Here is a 14,950-nt window from a genome sequence, read left to right as displayed (position 1 = left end):
CTTTTCAAGATAGCCCAATGAGTCATGAGTCATGAGTCAATGAGACTCACAGTCAATATAGCAATAATTTGTTGATTAAGCCTAAGCCCTCGTTTCCGTGATTAGGCTTAAGCACTCTCTGAAATTTAAGCTTTCATTTTATAGTTTAATTAACTGCACTAACTCGTTGACTCATAGACTCATTGACTCATGACTCATTGACTCATTCGCTCATTGACTCATAAATAATTGACACTCTCATTAAAAGCACTTTACGCTTTTTACTCTTTTTGTCCGTCTATTTGCATAATAATAAATTGGGCCTGAAAAAAACATCAAATTGTGATGCCAGCTGTAAATGAAAAGCAAAGAATCGATCTTCGTCGTGTATATGGAACGGCTATGCGAAATCCAGTAAGCCGATCCATGGTAACCTTTTCTTACTTCTGATAGAACTTTTCCCTTTTTGCAGTTTCTTTTCTTGCAAGGAGCATAGGACAGAATCGTTCACACTTGACAATCCAAAAACGCTCAACGGCTCAGTGAAGTTTGTTCAAGAAACGGTGAGTAGAAGTTTTCAGACAAAGGAACTTAACTGACCTGGTCAATTCTTTAGTTAGTAAGTGAAAAGGCTTCCCTTGTTTGAAGAAGTATAGTAAAGTAAGAAAAATTTACTTGTAACCGGTAGTATTAAAAGCTTTTAGCTTTATGGTGGGGCAGATTATGAGGAGTGAGGGTTCCGGCCAAAAACATAACGGCGTTATGAAAGACAACTGGCAGAAGAGAACCAGTTGGTTATTTACAAAAGGTGATGAGAGTTAAATCCGGAATCACCGAACGAAAACGAAGTCGATTGTTGAAACGGGAGCACCCGTACCAGGAAATGTCTGTTCTGGTGACAGAGGGCACCTCTTGGAGTTTGCACGTCACAATAATTCAAGCCTTGTGACACTGAGTCTTTCGCAAATTGCTTCGTTTGTTTGGTGAATGTCGGATACGGCTCCATTTGCTCTCTCAGTTATTTTTTCATCTCAGTGCGATGAAAATAACATTCCTCGTTTTCGCCTTTTTTTGTTGCGTTACTCAAGTCATTTTCAAAAGGACGCAATTCGTGGTATCTGCTGTTCAGCTAACATTTCTGTATGTGCGCTGAAGATAAATGCTGTGGAACATATGCGTTCGGATATTCTACAAACATAAGAGAGCAAAAAGCTGTGTTAGCATTATGTAGGCTGGCTAAGGTAATGCCAAAACTATTCTAATGTTAAATGATATAGAATAAAGGAGAATGGATCACGCTTGTTTTCTAGAGTACTACAAAGCTGATTAAACAAACAGTTTGGTAAAAACAACCCGATCATGTAATTTTTATTCCAGTAATTTTACAGCACGTCTAAGACATCTTAATCGGCGATCAAATTTCAATCAATCATCTGTCAACAAATTTTACTAATTTCTCACTCACTACAATTTTTTTTATTTTTTGATGTTTCATGTTCGTACTTTCTACCAACATGTACTCTTTTTTTAATCTCAGCCTCAATACTGTAAAAGAAAAAGGTTCTTACCAAAAAAAAAGTGTATGTCAACTGTACGTGCACTATCAATACAAAAAACTGCTACTCAGTTTGAACTTTCTGGCAAAATAAAACCTGGTGAACTTGACGGACTTCTTTTAATTAGCTATTTAACAATTATTCCATGAGCGCGAGTTGGATATGAGATGATAAATAGCCAACTCGGCGCTACGCTCGTTGGCTATATCCAGTCTCATATCCAACAAGCGCGAATGGAAAAATTGTTTTATTAAATTCCTTAAACTCCAAAAAATTGGAAGTACGAAATACGAGCGAAAAAAGCGAGAAAATCCGAGCGAAATCGAGAAAACATGATGAAGACACAATGTTGTGTAATACATACCTTGTGGTCAGACAGTCGTAGGCTCATCACAAAAACATTTCTTGCCTTTTCACGTTTTTCTAAACGTCGGAATTGATCCAAACTTTCCACAAATAAAGTTTTTTTTTTTCGGTTTTATTCAGAGAGAAAATTCGCTTTCCGGGGAGTACATTTTAGCTTAGGAACGCTTAGCGCAATCATTTACCATCATATAATGCGGTCAAACTAAGGTATATGAGCTGATAACCGTGATTGAGTGAACCAATCAGAACTCGCGAAATGCATTATCCGAGGTTGAGAATTTAATAATACTTGTTAATCCGGTCAAAAAAGTTCATGAAAGTTCACTATTCTCTTGAGCTTCTAGTCTCAAAGTAAAAAAATTGTTTTCCGTTTTCGCATTCGCGAGAATATCCAAAAACACATGTTCTGCCGGCCAATCAAAATTCAACGTTTTGACACTCAAACTTCAAAGTTTACCCGCCCACTTGGGAACGTTTTGGCGCCAGTTACGCAAATGATCGTAGCTGCATGATTTATTTGCCGTTTGGCAAGACATGGCGTTTACAATAAATAAACTAGGTAGGAATTTCAAGCAAGGTGTTCAAAACTGCAAAAGACAAAATGCCCGTACATGTTGCTGACTTTGCTTCCTGTGAATTGTTTGCGGAGTGGCGTCAAAACGTTCCAAAGTGGGCGGGTAACCTTTGAAGTTTGCTTGTCAAAACGTTGAATTTTGACCGGCCGGCGGAACATGTTTTTGTCAAGTGTGTGGACAGGTAGTTGCAAGCGACGGTAGTTTGTTTATACAAAAAAGAAAACTTGAGAGTATATTTTGTGAACGTTTTCTTGTTGGCTGCATTGTCAACCACCTTTGTAATTTCTCCATCACTGGCTTCTGCAAAAATGATTTTTGTGTCTTTCATGACCAATCAAAAGTTTAACTAGAACGTTTGCTCGTTTCCTGGTTTTCTTTCGTAGAAATAAAATCAGAGGACGGATATCAAATCGGACTACATTGTCCAAATTGTGTCACGTGATCAGTTTTATCCAATGAGAGCCCGCAAAAATTAATCGGTTGGATAATCCCTTGGGGGAGTATAATAATAATAATAATAATAATAATAATAATAATAATAATAATAATAATAAGGCAAACCTTTGCTGACATCACACTGTTTTCATTTTGTTTCGTTAACATACGGGTTTGCTCACAGAAGGCGTCATACTATTTACAAATTGTCTTCAAAAGGTAAAAATCTTCAATTGTCAGCCTTTCAGCTTTGATAACGAGTCAGTGTTCCTAGACATCCTTTAATAATATTATGTATCAACTGAAATTTCCTCTTTGTCTTCCTCGCATTATTCATAAATTTAAAACTGTCTTTTTACCGTCGAACATGGGTGAATATGAGATGAGTGTGTTGCTGTACTTTGTTACTGTTGTTGTTGTTGTTTGAGACTTTGACCATAATGCATAAATTTAAAACTGTCTTTTTACTCTCGAATACGGATGAATATGAGGTGAGAGTGTTGCTGTACGTTGTTACTGTTGTTGTTGTTGTTGTTGTTGTTGTTTGAGAGTATAACAATGTAAAAATTTAGAGACACACCGGAAATGCAATAGATCTACATTTTTTAAAAAGTATAATAAGATTGCAATAAATTGTTTTTTTCTGTCAAATTCATTGTTCAAGACGTGAAAGAGACAATATTCCCTGCTTGTAGCAGAGGTCATTCTTTTTTCCGTTGTAGTGTACGGGAAAAGAGACCTCTGCCATGGGTCGAAACTCACTGTGTTGGGCATGCGCGGCGGTAACTTCGCGACCGAATCCTCACGCGTGATACTTCATTTTGTTTGGGCTTGCTAAACAAACAGGGAAATGTCTGTAAATGAATACGCGGGACACGGCGGGCTCAAGTCACAGACAGCAAACGCATTTTGGAGCATGGGTTTTGAAGAGTGTCGTCCAAGGTTGTCGACGACGGTTGGATCACGGTGAGTTTCAACCCATGGCAGAAGTTTCTTTTCCCGAACTTGTCAGCCCAGTGAACGCAAAAGAAAAGAGAGCTCTGCTAGCAGGGAGGAGACGATATACTTATTGCATGTTAAAATTACAAAGCTTTGGGAATTAAAGGTTTTAGGACCTTGAAAAAAAACTGAAAACTCTCTTATATTAGTCATACAATAAAATAAATGAAAGAGTCCCGAACATCTCATTATGTTACCCATAGTTGATTATTCCACTCATGTAAAAAAATGAGCTGGTTAAAATAAGGCAATCTAGGATTCACTGACCTCGTTTGCTTCCTCGGCAAATAAATCACATATCCCCTTGTAACTCTAAACTTACACAGGTATAAAAAAAATGTTGACCTTACATCTTAAGACCTTAATCTTTTTAAACAAAGATCTCGGGGCGCTTCACGTCAATCGATATTTATAGGAATAAGATTTCTAAGTCTGAAAAGCAACCTACCTAAATATCAAAGTGCCACTTGACAGCAATGCACTAGGCGAGATCTGTACTCAACTAGCTTTGTTGAAAATACTTTTGCATGTGGGACAGAGGTTTTCTGTCTGACAAATATAACTTTGGTTTTTATTTCAGGTGGTTTCAGTAAAAAACTATGTCTGGCAGTGACAACAGAAATGCGACCAACAAAGCCGATGCGTCTTCACTCCTCGCCTCATCAGAATGCACTCCGTGGATCGTTACGCTAATATCTGAATGTGCAGCCATAGTGGTCCTCAATCTTATCACCATGGCTGTATTCATGACACAGCGCCAGATGCAGCGCCGAGGCGCTTACATTTTTATCCGAAATCTTACGATGACTGATCTCTTGGCGGGGGTTCAGGCCCCCTTCAGATTGAACGAATCGGTCAACATTGTGATGCCTGGGAGTACACCTATGATGACAGTTCTTGGGCTGATCTGATCAAATTTGCATTTCTCCATATCTTCTCCTTTGCTTCGCTTGCAAATCTTGCTGTCATCTCGTTGGAGTGCGTGCATGCCACATACCGTCCTTCCAGGCATCTATTCATGAGCAGACGAGTCTACTACGTCACTATAGCTATCATTTGGCTGATAGCTATTATCAGAGAAGCTCTTCAAATCACGTTAGGAAAAATGCCATTTCAAGATCGCGGGAACATCCCTTTAGTAATAAATTTGCTAATTACGTTGAAATGAAAGTGCTTTGCAGAGAAGAATTACTACTACTAGGCGATTTTAACATCCGCGTCGACGCTGTAGATGACAACGATGCAACGAAATTTTCTGACCTGTTGGAATCTTTTGGACTTGTGCAGCATGTAGAGTATGCTACACATGTACAAGGACACACCCTAGATTTAATTATTTCACGCAAATCGGACACTACCATTTATGGTGTGCCACGTATTGATCGCTTTCTGTCTGAGCATGGTGCTGTTCACTTTACCATCAATTCTAACAGACCAGATATAACAGTGAAGACAGTATCGTATAGGAAGTTGAAATCCATCGATATGAAGGCGTTTCAATTAGCCATAGCCGATTCCGATTTATGTCTGGATCCACCTGATAATCCTGAAGATTTAGCGATGTGCTACAACAATACATTAAAAAAGATCCTCGATGATCATGCACCGCTTGTAACACGCACAACTATTAATAGACCACGCGTCCCATGGATTACCGAAGAAATAAGAGCTTCAAAACGTGAAAGGAGAAGAGCAGAGAAAAAATGGAGAAGATCCAAGTCTGAAATAGACTTTGCTGAATTCAAAAAGAAAAGGAACTTAACAACAGCATTGATGGATAAAGCACGAGAAGACTTCTATGCAGACTTTATTGCTGAAAATAGTCACGATCAGGGTAAACTATTTCGTGCTACGCGTAGTCTCTTGAAGAAAGAAACATCTGATAAATTGCCAGCATCTATTGATGCAAAAAGTTTTGTTGATGACTTAGGATCCTTCTTTGTTCAAAAGATAGTCGATATTCGTGCTCGACTGGACACTGAAGAAACATCCGTCAGTTCAAGCTCTATTACTGAAGTGTCTACACTCCCACCTGAGACCATGGAAGAGTTCAAAGAACTTACAGAGGAGACGATGTTAAATCCCTCATACAACGTTCATCTTCAAAATCTTGCTCCTTAGATCCAATTCCATCTAAGCTACTCCCTCAGTGTGATGTGTTATTACCCGTCATCACGTCTCTAATCAACATGTCTCTGAGGACGGGGGTTGTTCCTCGAGTATGGAAAGAAGCACTAATTACGCCATTACTGAAAAAGCCCGGGGCTGATATGCACGTTCCTCAGAACTTTAGACCAGTTAGTAACCTGTCAAAAATGTCAAAACTAACTGAAACAGCTGTTTGTCATCAAATACAAAATCATCTCCTCGTACATAACATCTACCCAGACCAACAATCAGCCTACAGAAAAAACTTCAGCACAGAAACACTTCTACTGAAAGTAAAAAATGACCTCCTCATGAATATGAATAAACAACATGTGACTCTATTAGTACTATTAGACTTGAGTGCTGCATTCGACACTATAGACCATAAAATGTTGATTGATCGCCTTAATATTAGATGTGGAATCACAAATGTACCTTTACGATGGTTTGAATCCTACCTAGAGAATAGATCTCAACGAGTCGTCGTTAATGAAGCTGAATCACGTTCTTTCGACTTACAGTTCGGTTTGGCACAAGGGAGCTGTCTTGGTCCTCTGCTATTTACAATTTACACTGGTGAGTTATCTGATATCATTAAACCCCACCTACCATCTGTTATGTGCTATGCTGATGATACTCAACTTTATGTATCTTTTAGTCCCAAGGACAATTGTGGAGAGGTTGAGGCTATAGCGGCTATGGAAGGATGCATTAAAGATATACAGAAATGGATGAAGGAGTCCAAACTACAACTTACCACTGACAAGACAGAGCTGCTACTAATTGGCACGAAGCAACAACTTCAGAAAATAAATATGTCCACATTATGTGTTGGTAACGACTTGATAAAGCCTAGCAAAGAAGTCAAGAACTTGGGGGTGTGGCTAGACCCATCCTTAACAATGAACACACATATCAATAAGACTTGTAGTATTGCATTTTATCATTTGTATGATCTTCGTAGAATACGAAAATATTTATCACAAGAATCGGTGGAAGTTCTTATCCATACATTAATTTACAGTAGAATTGACTACTGTAATAGTCTATATCTAGGTTTACCTGATTATCAAATCCAAAAAATTCAAAGAGTACAGAATGCCGCAGCTAGGCTTGTATATAATGCCGGTAAATATTGTCACATAACACCTTTACTGTTTAAACTTCATTGGCTGCCTATTCGTGAACGCATATTATTTAAGATTCTTTTAATTACGTATAAGGCTGTTCATGGGCATGCCCCTAATTATATCAAAGAGTTAATTAAATTTAAGAAGCCTGGAAAATACAACCTTAGGTCAAATAGTGACAATTTACTATTAGAAATAGAAAAATTGAAAACATATACTACTCTTGGAGACCGCGCATTTCAAGTCGCCGCTCCAAAACTATGGAATAACCTACCATTTAATATTAGAAGTTCATTATTTTTACCATCTTTTAAGAAAGCACTTAAGACGTATCTTTTTAGAGAAGCATTTCCTTAAATATTTTAATTGCTTACACGACGTATACAATTCTTCTTTAGATATTAAGGCCAGTTTTTTATTTTTCATGCTATTCATATAATTTTAATTGTTATGAGTAATTAGTTATTAGTTATCATTAGTTACTAGTTATATTATAAAATTGTAATTAGGTTTTTAATGGATTTAGTTCCGCGCAGGTGAAAATGTAAATTGATACTTGCGCGTTATAAGTAAATAAAGTATTATTATTATTATTATTAAATTCCGCTCTGTATATTGCATACTATTTACTAGTTCTCCTTGTTGTATGCATTTGCTACACTTCAATTTTTATCAAGGTTCGTTTTGGCCCGCGAATGAACCGCCTCGACAACGGAATTATCATGAGAGAGCGCCAGCTATCCGCCATTTTGTTTGCTGTTACAGTTGCTTCCCTGATCACTCTCTTGCCTATTATAACATATATATGTCTGTGTTTGTTCTATCCTGATTTCACTTCGCCGAAAAGTCCTGTAAATTTTCACCTGCGAATGTTCCCCCTAACATGTTTCATATCAAACTCGTTGGTAAATCCCATCATCTACGCCATGCGCATGCAAGGCTTACGCACCGGCGTGAGAAATTTACTTTGCGGTGGCGTTCCTGCTGATGCAAACATGGCCGCTATTCCACTTTAAGAAAACCTGTAGCTTGCTCTTGATAGTGAACTGCAGCAGTTTCAAGTTGAGCGTTTTGAAATTCAAACTGACCAATCAGCAATCGGAAGAGGCGCGCACAATGTAGTGAGCTAATCCGAAGTCGATGTAGATTCCAGTGGCACGAAAACGCACGAGAGCGGGTTTTTTGGATCTTTATCTTGCCTCTGATTGGTTGGTCAAGAAAGTGAGGTACTCTATAGTTCAAACATAAGGGATAGCGAAGATGCACTTTTAAGGATTCAACAAACTCTGTCTAGGTGCCATTGTAAAGCAGTTAGGAGAGTTATAACGATCGAGGACTTGAGCCAACAGCTTTTTAAGATCGTTTTTCTTAAAGTCATACGTAAAACCGAATTCGACAGAAATGTTATTGCTCATTCAAAACTCTCTCAGATCTCTTTAAAAGGCTAAGGAGAAGTATTTATCGCATCATTGATTTCTTTCTCACATTACGAAGCAAGTTTTTAATTTTCAGGGGAAAAGGAACGATACCATTTACGCCTAAAAGAATATAAACCAATCAAACGCGGGGAAATATCGTTAAAAATTAATAAATAGTAATGCTGATCATTCGGTTTATCCCATGCTCGGCCTATGCATGGCTGATAAACGAACATATTCTTGTCCATTGCAGCGATAATGTTTGGAAGAGTATGGTGAACTGGTTTTGGTGTTCCCAACAAGATTCGAAAGACCGGATATAATCATCATACTTGACTGATCATTTAACTTAGTAATGTAGGACATATATTTACAATGTGTATGTAATAGTTCTACTCTGCCGGAAATCCGAGCTAAAATAATTAAAAGTTTGTATGTCTGTATGTAAACCATCTTCAAGGCAATCCTCGGGAAACTTGGGCATAGAGCTATCACCAAGAAGTCATATCCTTCTGGCATGGATCAGAAAATTTTCGGAATTTAGTTCTGGAAGTTTGATTTACCTCGTGATTTTGACCTGGGCCCGGTTGTTCAAAATCCTATTGACGCTAATCCCAGATTAAAAATTAACCAAGGAGTTTATTTCTCTATTCCCAAATGCTGTTTAACGCTGATTTTCGGCAAAACTTTACATTAGAAGAAGTTAATCTTGAAAAAAAAAAATGAACGAAAGATACTTTTACCAAAAAGTTAAAAAAACGTTCCGCAATTTTGAAACAACCATTAGGGGTCATTGTGGTAGGCGCGGTGGCCTCATGGTTAGTGTGTTCGACTCCGAATCGAGTGGTCACGGTTGGGGTCCTGTGACGGTTCGCGATCCCCTGGGTCTCGCAAGATTGCGATAAAACTAAATGTAAGAGAACGCACTTCACACCCCTTCGCACAAACCCGCAACAAAGTATGAATTTTAAGAAAACGCGTACGACTTTTGATAAAAGATATAAGTTAACAACAAGTATAACAGTTAGTACAGTGACTATCTCTAAATTAACTAATCTTACTTAGATTTTCTTTATGCTTTATATAAATTTAAATGACAACACTAATTAAAATAAACTAAATACTTTACTTGGAATATTTACAATATTAAACAGTTCAGTTCAGTTCTTCGCTTTCACTCCAAAACGCTACTAACCCACAAACCAGCAAACCTCAGCCAGCAATGCAGCTTTAAACCAATTGCTTCTCGGTCCGCTTCTGCTTCTACTCTCCGGCGCCTTCTATCTTCCTCGGACTTTTGTTTTTCCTGTTCCTCTTTTGTCAACTCCGGGCGCTCAGCTTTTCCGTTTTCCTTTTCACTAAAGAGCGGTACAGTAATATTCTCCTCGCTCGTTCATCCACCATAGACAAAGGGGTTTTGTCTTGATGCACGGTTGGGGTCTGCTAAAGACTTTCAGCATTGACTGTTTCAGCGTTTCTGCCCTCCACTTTCTTCTAAAATTGGTCTTCCCTCTTGTCAACAAACCTTGCACCACTTCAACAACCAACCCACGCCCACGACTTTTTACATCTATATATAGTTAAACTAATTTATTCAAATTACGACAAAACATGGTTTTTTAGATGACTACATAGACCCTTTGCTTATATGGCGCCTAAATTTGAATAACAATACTTTGTACATCCTTAGCCTCGTACTTATGTTTCTAGACAAAGGATTTTTCACATGAACGTGAGGCTTAGGATGTACATTGCCATTTATGCAAAGGGTCTATTACAGCACTTAAAAGAAGTTCTATAACACTAAATCAGATAATACATAATACACTAGGGAATCGTACAATAGATAGTTAACACTCACACTAACGAACAAGACGAGTGGCTAAAACTATTTACAAACTGGTGACAAAAAAATAATAATAATAATTACGTGACAGGTCCTGACTGGGGAAATTGTGTTGTGTTCTTGGGCAAGACACTTTACTCTCACGGTGCCTCTCTCCACACAGGTGTTTAAATGGGTACCGGCGAAATGCTGGGGGTAACCCTACGATGGACTAGCAGCCTATCCAGGGGGGAGTATAAATACTCCTAGTCGCTTCATGCTACGGAAACCGGAGATAAGCGCCGCCCTAATGAGCCTTCTGGCTCGTACGCTGTGACTTTACCTGACTTTATTAGGGGTCATTGTTCCATTCTCATTCGGGTTCGGGACCCGTATCTCGAAAGTCCCGAGACTTTTTCGGTATCACCATTCCCTTTGAACCTTAAGAAGGTCAATCATTTGGTTTTTAGCTATCTTAAAAGCATACTAAAAGACGAACTCTTTAATGGCAGTTTCACAAATGGCTTTTTGAGCTCAAAAAGTTATCAGGACTTTCGAGAAATGGGCCACAGTTTCGTGTTTTTATCCGAGTGCGGGAAAGCTTGATTGACCTTTATATTTTAGTTCTTTATTCACGCAGTACTGCGTGTCGGTCTCCTTCTATAACGAAAATTTTGCTCGCTAAACAAGAGTTGCCACCATCTCTCCGCTGATATGCATCTTTCATTTAATGAAATTTGGGCAGTAAAAAATACACTCGCTATCTGGAACTCCTAGCTGCAAGGCAAGAAATTAAAAAATCCCAGAGAAACCCCATTATGGTGGAATGGATAAGTGAATAAGACATCAAGGGACTGACAAATAAAAATGCAGTTTTAAGAGTAAGTAACTTCGATTGTTTTTTATGTAAGTAACCCCGCCAAAGCGGAATGCATTATGGGAAGGTGCAAGTGAATTCTGGACATGAGATAAGGAAACCATTTCTCATAAAATGACAAAAGGGCTCAAAGAGAAATTGGCCAACATAAGGTTCGATTTAGCAATTCTGAAAATCGACTGGATTTGTCTTTCATTAGCGGCCTCGTCAATTTAAAGGCAAAATAGAAACACAAAATCATGGCAGTCCTAATACCCACAAATCAAATGTACTCAGTTAACTCAGCAGGAAAAAGAGAATTGTCATGATCCACACCATAAATGATTCGTCAGTGACAATGAACTAAAATGTTTAATTGTGAGGAAACGTTAGCTAGTCCCATAGCAGCGAAAGCAAAAAAAGATGTTAAAAAACAACCCGTTCGCAGAAGAGTGCTGTTGCATGACACCATTGATTAGCTGCTAGTTAGGTAAACCTGGTTTGCCCATCGTTCGCCTTCACCGTCAAACCCACAGGCTGCAGATCTGCTGTACTTGTCAAAGGTCTGATACACTGTGCACCATCGTCCATCCTGAACTGCAAACATCTTGTATCCTTTTCGCATTGCAGCCACTGCCCACTTTGCAATGGGGTTCTTTCGAGTACCATAACGATCCATCGAGAATAGAATCTCTTCCTTCCACTGTTTGAATGGCTCGATTGGAGGTGTCTTTGAAGCAGCCGATGGTTTCAAAATCTGCAGTGATGGAAAGTCACTCAAAAGATTAATTATATTCCTCTAAGATTTTAGGAGACTATGACACAAGATCTACGACGGCAATATCAGCGAAAAAAGCCAAACAAATTTGTCTGTTCATGAAAGATATTCAAGTTTTGTCATTGTTATTCAACATAAAACCACTTATGCATAGTAACCGCTATAACTATCCAAGGTAAAATTTCTCAAAATAGGAAGCGTAACTATTAATTAGGAATTGAGAGAGAAGATAAAGTGATTTTTTACTCGTGGATATATCCACGAGTTTTGGTGATTCTTTATGCAAATGTTCACTTCTGCGTAACCGGAAGTTCGATCTAATAAGCCAATCAGGATGGATACGACAGACACATGGTGAGAAGACAGTGCCTGTTCATCCCCTAAGCTCACGGGGGATAAATAAATTCCATTTGGAAGGTGACTGCCATTTGGAGAGTAACATCGAAGCTATCAAAGTATACCAATGTTTATCAAAGCTATCACGAAGTTTTGCAAGCTATGAGTCATCAAAGCCACATTAATACAGCTTGAACAACATCCGTGACATAAAAAACAGTGAGGCAACCAAGCAATCCATGCTTCCAGACACTAGTAGTTGTGTGGTGCACCATAATGAAGAACTGTCGAAAGACTCGGTCACTAATTATGTAACGAGAACTGATGAGAAATCCGTACCAATCTCCTGCGATAGAGCAAGGGCTGAGGCAGTACATGCTCCCCAGGACAGAGAACCTTCCAGGATTAATTCCTTACAAGAAAACGTCGAGCTTGTTTCAGAAAGACAAGGTAATTAGAGAGTGTATGGTGCATTATTTAAATAAGGACGTACCGAGCTCGTCTGAGTTGAGAAAGTGTTTATCTCTTGCTTTGGAAAATATTATATCTCTATACCTAGACCGCAACTCAGACGTAATAATCTTCGAGAGTAGGAGAGATTCTAATCGTCATTTTTATCTTATTATCCGCAGGACTGCTAAACACAAAAAAGACTTGTCAGTTCTATTTTGTATTCAAGATCAATCTGCTACTACGCATTCGACAAAATTGAACCAACAAAATGAAAATTATTGTCTATCAAGAGAAAAGCTATTGATATCAGGAGACATTGAATCGAACCCAGGCCCTGTTGCTCATGGAACGAGTACACATACAGCACATACAATACTGAGAAATCCTTCTATAGCACTGTTGCAGGCTCGATTAGCTCAAAAAGGATTGAAGGCAGTAGAATGTACCTCAGATGGTTCATGCTTCTTTACTTCTGTTGCCCACCAGTTCTACAATTATCCTTCCTATCACATGAATGTGCATGCTGCTGGAGTTGAATCCATCAGAAACATCCGTCAAACATTTATTGGACCCATTACAGAGCAATTGTGCGCTTGTTGTCACAGCAAAATACATGGTGTGATGCACTTATTGTGCAAGCAGTTTGCAATGTATTAAATGTTACTATACGTATAAATGAATCCATTGAGGGGTGGGCACCAGTAACTGTTATCAGTCCTATAAGCGGACAACAGGGAACTACTGTGAACACTGGACATCTATATGGAAGACACTATGTTTGAGCACTTCAATTAGATTATTATAATGATAGTATTTCAGGTTATGAAATCAGCGGTGTTACCAATGTCAACAATTATTCAGAGCCTGGCAATAATCGATTAATTAACGATAGCCAAAAATGATGTGGGTGTCAGTAATAATTTCTACAAAGCAGTGGCAAAAAAGACATTATATCAGAGAAACTATCAAGCGGAAAAGACATAACCACTTGAAGAATTCACGGAAAAGAAAAACAATGCAAAACGCCAAAAAAAGATCTGAAAATATTGAAGCAGCAAGGGAATAGGAAAAGAAAGCAATCCAGAACATATCAGAGACCTAAACAGAAAAGCATAAAACCATTTAAGGAAAGCTATGCAGAGCTCAAGGCTAAACCAAACTGAAATTTGTCAAGGTCAAGACTCTATTAGACATTCCATGTCAAAAGTGATTCAGTCTTTTTCGTGATAAGATAACACATGGCCCTGAATATGTATGCACTTGCTGTGATCAGTTATGGTTCAGATCATCTGTTTCTAAGTGTAACAGTATCAAATATAGTGATAAATATTTGCAAGGTTTGTTGAAGGAATGTATAACTGGCACAAAAAGTGTTAATATTACTGAATGGATCTGCTCTACTTGCTAAACCTGATGAAATTAACAATATGACCTGGCAACAAAAATCAGACCTTATTCAAAACTAAGGAAAGGTTACGTTTATACAAACGTTGGCCGTGTAGCACTTTATATTTTAAACAGAGTTAACTGAATAGAGTGTAATGTGAAGTGCAAGATTACGCTCACATGGTTCATATGGGATAGAAATCTAGCACTTCACATTACACTCTATTCAGTTAACTCTTATTCAAAATTACCCTGTCATCTGTGCAACGAACTTTGATCACATGGTACAGCTCTTTATAGAGGATGTGTTAAAGAGTAATCTTATGCCTATTGGAGAAATGGTATACTTATTTCACAGGGTTGAATTACAGCAAAGGGGATTACCTCACATACATGCATTATTTTGGGTATCTAGTCGCATATGAGAGCCCACCATGCTGTTACACAATTATCCAACTATCAATGCTAATGCATAACGAAAACTTTAGCCTGCCAATTTTAAACAATCGCGGTAACTTTCATATCCACCAGTAACGACAGTGGCACTTTGATTATTATAAATTCAACAGAAATTACTAGATCAATTCTAAAGGAAGGACTTACAAAAACTTCCCTTCAGCTATGAAAGACTTTTAATCCAGCTTGAGTACTGTTTTTTGTAAATCTTGCACGTCGCTGGTATTAAAAGTAGAAAAATTCCTCTCGGTCAC

The 14,950-nt window shown here is 38.3% G+C and overlaps 1 pseudogene; it reads left to right on the top strand.

The window, feature by feature from the left end:
- The first annotated feature begins 344 nt into the window (after positions 1-344).
- Positions 345-8,204, top strand: LOC138018656 (uncharacterized; annotated as a pseudogene).
- Positions 8,205-14,950: the final 6,746 nt, after the last annotated feature.

The sequence above is a fragment of the Montipora capricornis genome, chromosome 10 (assembly GCF_036669925.1).
Source record: "Montipora capricornis isolate CH-2021 chromosome 10, ASM3666992v2, whole genome shotgun sequence".
In the NCBI taxonomy this organism is placed as follows: domain Eukaryota; kingdom Metazoa; phylum Cnidaria; class Anthozoa; order Scleractinia; family Acroporidae; genus Montipora; species Montipora capricornis.
The sequence above is the reverse complement of the archived record's forward strand: the minus strand, read 5'-3'. Positions and strand labels throughout refer to the sequence as shown.